Below are 6096 nucleotides of genomic sequence, written 5' to 3'. Positions count from 1 at the left end.
CGTCACACTCTTCTCCATCTTCTATAAGCAATCAGGCAGACAGCGAGATCACCAGACTCCATGTTCCTGATGGTCTCCTCACTGCAGTATCAAAGAGAGAGATGCAAGGATCAGCAATTGTCTCCTCTTGGACAAGTGATCGCCTGCGGCTGCCTCTCAAAGCCCCATAGCACATGCACAGGCCACCACATGGATGCCCAGTGTTTAGTGCACATGGTGGCTCACCATGCCCACACCCAGCACTGCCCCACACCACATGACTGAGTGGGGGAAGCATTGGCCACTCGACTGCATCCTGAACTCTCATCTCAGCTGAAGGCCTTTTCCTAACCTGCACTCCAAGGCTTTGCGGTTTGCTTGTACCAAGAGGGTGACTATTCAATGTCAACTTAAACAAAATGCAAGGGATTAGGAGCGCACCCTTCCGTCAGTGTCCAAGGGCCACCTTTCCCAAGAGCATCCTCAAGCTTGCCCAGTCGCCCAATGGTTCTGCAGCACCATAGCACTCGTTCGAGTTAGAAGTGTGCACATGAGGGGATGAGGGGTTAGCAGCAGAGGAGCCATCATTGGCACAGTGAGGGATTAGTGCTGCTTGACTAGGCTGACTCCAAGCATGTCAACTGAGCTCAAGCTAAACGCTCTCAGCTGCGGTGGAGTGCTTGTATTTGGCATGTTTTGCCATTAGCCCGGGTGTTTTATTTTCTTCCCCTCCCCCACCAACACCCTACCCCCCCACCTCTCCCCCCCCCACCCCCCCACCTCCCCCCCCCCAAGCATATGTTTGTGTTTAAACACCAGTTGGTGCTGCCATGACAATCACCCACCCCACCCACCCCCACAGGCGCTGTCACCCTTGCCCCTTGCCCCGAGGTTGCCTTCTCCCCCTTCCACCTTTGCACTGCCACCCTTGCCCTGGCACCACAAGCCAGCCATGAAGAAGCCACTGCAGAGACTTGCCTGTGCCCTCCAAATCAGCGGAGCCGCTGGGATCATCGCAAGGGCTGCACAGATTTGTGTGCACTCACCTCCCGAGTTCCCCTCGAAGTTGAGATCACCGGGTTCACACCTTTTAAAGGCAGTTGTGAATCACACCATTGTGAAATCACGCCAACACCGGATTAAAATTTGAAATGGGGGGATTGATTCTGGTGTGAGGCCACAATAATTTGATGCAAATTTACTACAATTAAGTTGTAGTAAACAACAAGAGAGAATCCAACCATCACCCCTTGATGTTCAATGGCACGACTGTCACTGAATCCCCTACTATCAACATCCTGGGGGTTACCATCAACCAAAAACTGAACTGGACTAGCCATATAAATACTGTGGCTACAAGAGCAGGTCAGAGGCTCGGAATCCTGCAACGAGTAACTCACCTCCTGACTCCCCAAAGCCTGTCCACCATCTACAAGGCACAAGTCAGCAGTGTGATGGAATACTCTCCACTTGCCTGGATGAGTGCAGCTCCCACAACACTGAAGAAGCTGGACACCGTCCAGGACAAAGCAGTCCGCTTTATTGGCACCACATCCACAAACATTCACTCCCTCCATCACCGACGCACAGTAGCAGCAGTGTGTACCATCTACAAGATGCACTGCAGGAATTCACCAAGGCTCCTTAAACAGCACCTTCCAAACCCACGACCACTACCACCTAGAAGGAAAAGGGCAGCAGATAAATGGGAACAGCACGACCTGCAAGTTCCCCTCCAAGTCACACACCATCCTGACTTGGAAATATATCGCCGTTCCTTCACTGTCGCTGGGTCAAAATCCTGGAACTCCCTCACTAACAGCACTGTAGGTGTACCTACACCACATGGACTGTAGCAGTTCAAGAAGGTAGCTCACCACCACTTTCTCAAGGGTAAGTAGGAATGGGCAATAAATGCTGGCCCAGCCAGTGAAGCCCACATCCCGAGAATGAATTTTAAAAAAAGTTCCCGATGTTCAATGGTGTGAAACACGGTCTGCCATTGAGGGGCACTCGTGTCCTGGATTTATATCATCGGGAAATGCAACTATAGCCTTCTCACAAGATTCTCCAATCTCGCCACTGAACATGCCTGCCGCAAACGGAACGGAAAATCCCGGCCATTATTTTGGGTTCCCGTTCCCTACCCACCGACTCCATCCTTCTTCCTGGCAACAGACTGAGAGCTAGCCTATTCACAGCCTTGGTGTCACATTTGATCTTGAGATGAGTTGCTGACTTCATATTTGTGCCATCACTAAGACTGACTATTTCCACCTCCATAACATTACCTGACTTCACCCCTGTCTTTGCTCATCTGATGCTGAAACCTTCAGTCATGCCTTCACTACCTCTAGATTTGACCATTCCAATACACCCCTGGCTGGTCTCATTCCACATTCTGTAAATTTGGGGTCATCCAAAATTCTGGTGCCAGTATCTTAACTCACACCAAATTCCATTCCCCTATCACCCCTGTCCTTGTTGACCGACATTAGCTGCTGGTCAAGGAACATCTTAATTTTAAAACCCTTATCCTGTTTTCAAATCTGTCCATGACCTCGCCATTCCCTATCTTTATAATCTCCTTCAGCCCCACTGCCTTCCAAGATATTCATGTTCTTCTAATAGTGGCGCTGTCTATCCCTGATTTTAATTGTTCCACCACTGGTGGCTACGCCTTCAGTTGCTGAGGCCTCAAGCTCTGGAATATATTCGCTACACATCTGCATATCGATTGGACAAATTAAATTAGTAACAATACCATAGAGGAGGAATTCCTGGAGTGTGTACGGGATGGTTTTCTGGATCAATACGTTAAGGAACCAACTAGAGAACAGGCCATCCTAGACTGGGTATTGTGTAATGAGAAAGGAATAATTGGCAATCTAGTTGTGTGAGGCCCCTTGGGGATGAGCAACCATAATATGATAAACTTCTTCATCAAGATGGAGAGTGACATAGTAGATTCTGAGACTAGGGTCCTGAATCTTAATAAAGGAAGTTACGACGATATGAGACGCGAGTTGGCTATGATGGATTGGGAAATGTTACTTAAAGGGATGACGGTGGATAGGCAATGGCAAACATTCAGAAAGCGCATGGGTGAACTGCAACAATTGTTTATTCCATTCTTAATTAGCACTTTTCTCAGACAATATCACCACCTTCAACACCTCTTTGATCCTTTTGTCTGTGACATCTTTTGATTATCTGCTCCTATCACTGCTTTCTTATCTCCACAATCACCACACCCTCAACTTCTCTCTCCCCCCGCCCCCCCCACCTTAGACCAGCTTATATTTCACTTTTCTCCTAACTATACTCAGTTCTGCCGAAGGGTCATGAAGACCCGCAACGTTAACTGATTTCTTCTCCACCGATGCTGCCAGACCTGCTGAGTTTTTCCAGGTAATTCTGTTTTTGTAATTGTTTATTCCTGTCTGGCGCAAAAGTAAAATAGGAAAGGTGGCCAAACCATGGCTTACAAGGGAAATTAGAGATAGTATTAGATCCAAGGAAGAGGCATACAAATTGGTCAGAAAAAACAACAGACCTGAGGATTGGGACCAGTTTAGAATTCAGCAAAGGAGGACCAAGGGATTGATTAAGAAGGGGAAAATAGAGTACGAGAGTAACCTTGTGGGGAACATAAAAACTGACTGTAAATGTTTCTATAGGTATGTGAAGAGAAAAAGATTGGTGAAGACAAATGTAGGTCCCTTACAGTCAGAAACAGGGGAATTTATAATGGGGAACAAAGAAATGGCTGACCAACTAGATACATACTTTGGTTCTGTCTTCACAAAGGAGGACACAAATAACATACCAGAAATGTTGGGGAACACAGGGTTTAATGAGAAGGAGGAACTGAAAGAAATCAGTATTAGTAGGGAAATGGTGTTGGAGAAATTGATGGAATTGAAGGCCGATAAATCCCCAGGGCCTGATAATCTACATCCCAGAGTACTTAAGGAAGTGGCCCTAGAAATAGTGGATGCATTGGTGGTCATCTTCCAAGATTCTATGGACTCTGGAACAGTTCCTACAGATTGGAGGGTAGCTAATGTAACCCCACTATTTAAAAAGGGAGGTAGAGAGAAAACAGGGAATTATAGACCAATCAGCCTGACGTCGGTAGTGAGGATAATTCTAGAGCCCATTATAAAAGATTTAATAGCTGAGCACGTGGAAAACAGTGGCAGAATTGGACCGAGTCAGCATGGATTTATGAAAGGGAAATCATGCTTGACAAATCTACTGGAATTTTTCAAGAATGTAACTAGTAGAGTTGATGAGGGGGAGCAAGTGGATGTGGTTTATTTGGGCTTTCAGAAGGCTTTCGACAAAGTCCCACATAAGAGATTAGCATGTAAAGTTAAAGCACATGGGATTGGGGGTAGTGTATTGAGATGGATAGAAAACTGGTTGGCAGACAGGAAACAAAGAGTAGGAATAAATGGGTCTTTTTCTGAATGGCAGGCAGTGACTAGTGGGGTACCGCAGCTATTCACAATGCATATTAATGATTTAGATGAGGGAGCTAAATGTAATATCTCCAAATTTGTAGATAACACAAAGCTGGGTGGGAGGGTGAGCTGTGAGGAGGATGCAGAGATGCTTCAGGGTGATTTGGAGCAGCTGAGTGAGTGGGCAAATGCATGGCAGATGCAATATAATGTGGATAAATGTGAGGTTATCCACTTTGGTAGCAAAAGCAGGAAGGCAGATTATTATCTGAATGGCTATAAGTTGAGAGAGGGGAATGTGCAAGAAGACCTGGGTGTCCTTGTACACCAGTCACTGAAGGTAAGCATGCAGGTGCAGCAGGCGGTAAAGAAGGCAAATGGTATGTTGGCCTTCATGGCGAGAGGATTCGAGTACAGGAGCAGGGATGTCTTGCTGCAATTATACCGGGCCTTGGTGAGAACACACTTGGAATATTGTGTGCAGTTTTGGTCTCCTTATCTGAGGAAGGATGTTCTTGCTATAGAGGGAGTGGTTTATCAGACTGATTCCTGGGATGGCAGGACTGACATATGAGGAGAGATTGAGTCGGTTAGGATTATATTTGCTGGAGTTTAGAAGAATGAGGGGGATCTCATAGAAACCTATAAAATTCTAACAGGACTAGTCAGTGTAGATGCAGGAAGGATGTTCCCGATGGTGGGGGAGTCCAGAACCAGGGGTCACAGTCTGAGGATACGGGGTAGACCATTTAGGACTGAGATGAGGAGAAATTTCTTCACCCAGAGAGTGGTGAACCTGTGGAATTCACTACCACAGAAAGTAGTTGAGGCCAAAACATTGTATGTTTTCAAGAAGGAGTTAGATATAGCTCTTGGGGGCGAAAGGGATCAAAGGATATGGGGAGAAAGCGGGAGCAGGCTATTGAGTTGGATGATCAGCCACGATCATAATAAATGGCGGAGCAGGCTTGAAGGGCCGAAAGGCCTACTCCTGCTCCTATTTCCTATGTTTGTATGTTTACACCTGTCAGCCTCTCTGCCTCACTTTCTTCTATTAAGACACCCCTTAAAATCTACCTCTTTGACCAAGCTTTTGGTCATTTGACTTCATACCTCCTTAAATGGCTTAGTGCCATACTTTGTTTTATAATGTTGCTGTGAAGTACCTTGGAATGTTTGATTATGTGAAAGGTGTTATATAAATATACCTCGTTGTTTTGTTGTTGGGTTTTGGGGGACTGTTGAACTGCACACACCATACTGCCATTGCTTTTCTCAGCAAAAACAGTAGGGTTCTTGAACAGTATACAGTGATAATCATAGCTGGTCAGCAGTGTCATGATTAGGAAATAAAAACAAAAATCGCTGGAGATCATCAGCTGATCAGTAGCATTCATAGAAAAAAATAAGTTTGTTGATATAAAGTCAGAAAATGCTGGAAATACCCAGCAGGTTATGATGGAGTTAACGTTTCAGGTTTGTGACCTTTCATCAGAACTGGGGAAAGTTAGAGATGTAATAGGCCTTGAGCAAGGGGTGGGTGGGACAAGGGCAAAAGGAAGGTCTGTGATAGAGTTGCAGTCAAGAGAGATTGAATGACAGAAGAGTTAATCTTCCAGGGCCAAAGGGAATGGTGATGGGGAAAGAA

This window comes from Cetorhinus maximus, chromosome 5, assembly GCF_964194155.1.
Source record: "Cetorhinus maximus chromosome 5, sCetMax3.hap1.1, whole genome shotgun sequence".
NCBI classification, from domain to species: Eukaryota; Metazoa; Chordata; class Chondrichthyes; order Lamniformes; family Cetorhinidae; genus Cetorhinus; species Cetorhinus maximus.
The sequence above is the reverse complement of the archived record's forward strand: the minus strand, read 5'-3'. Positions refer to the sequence as shown.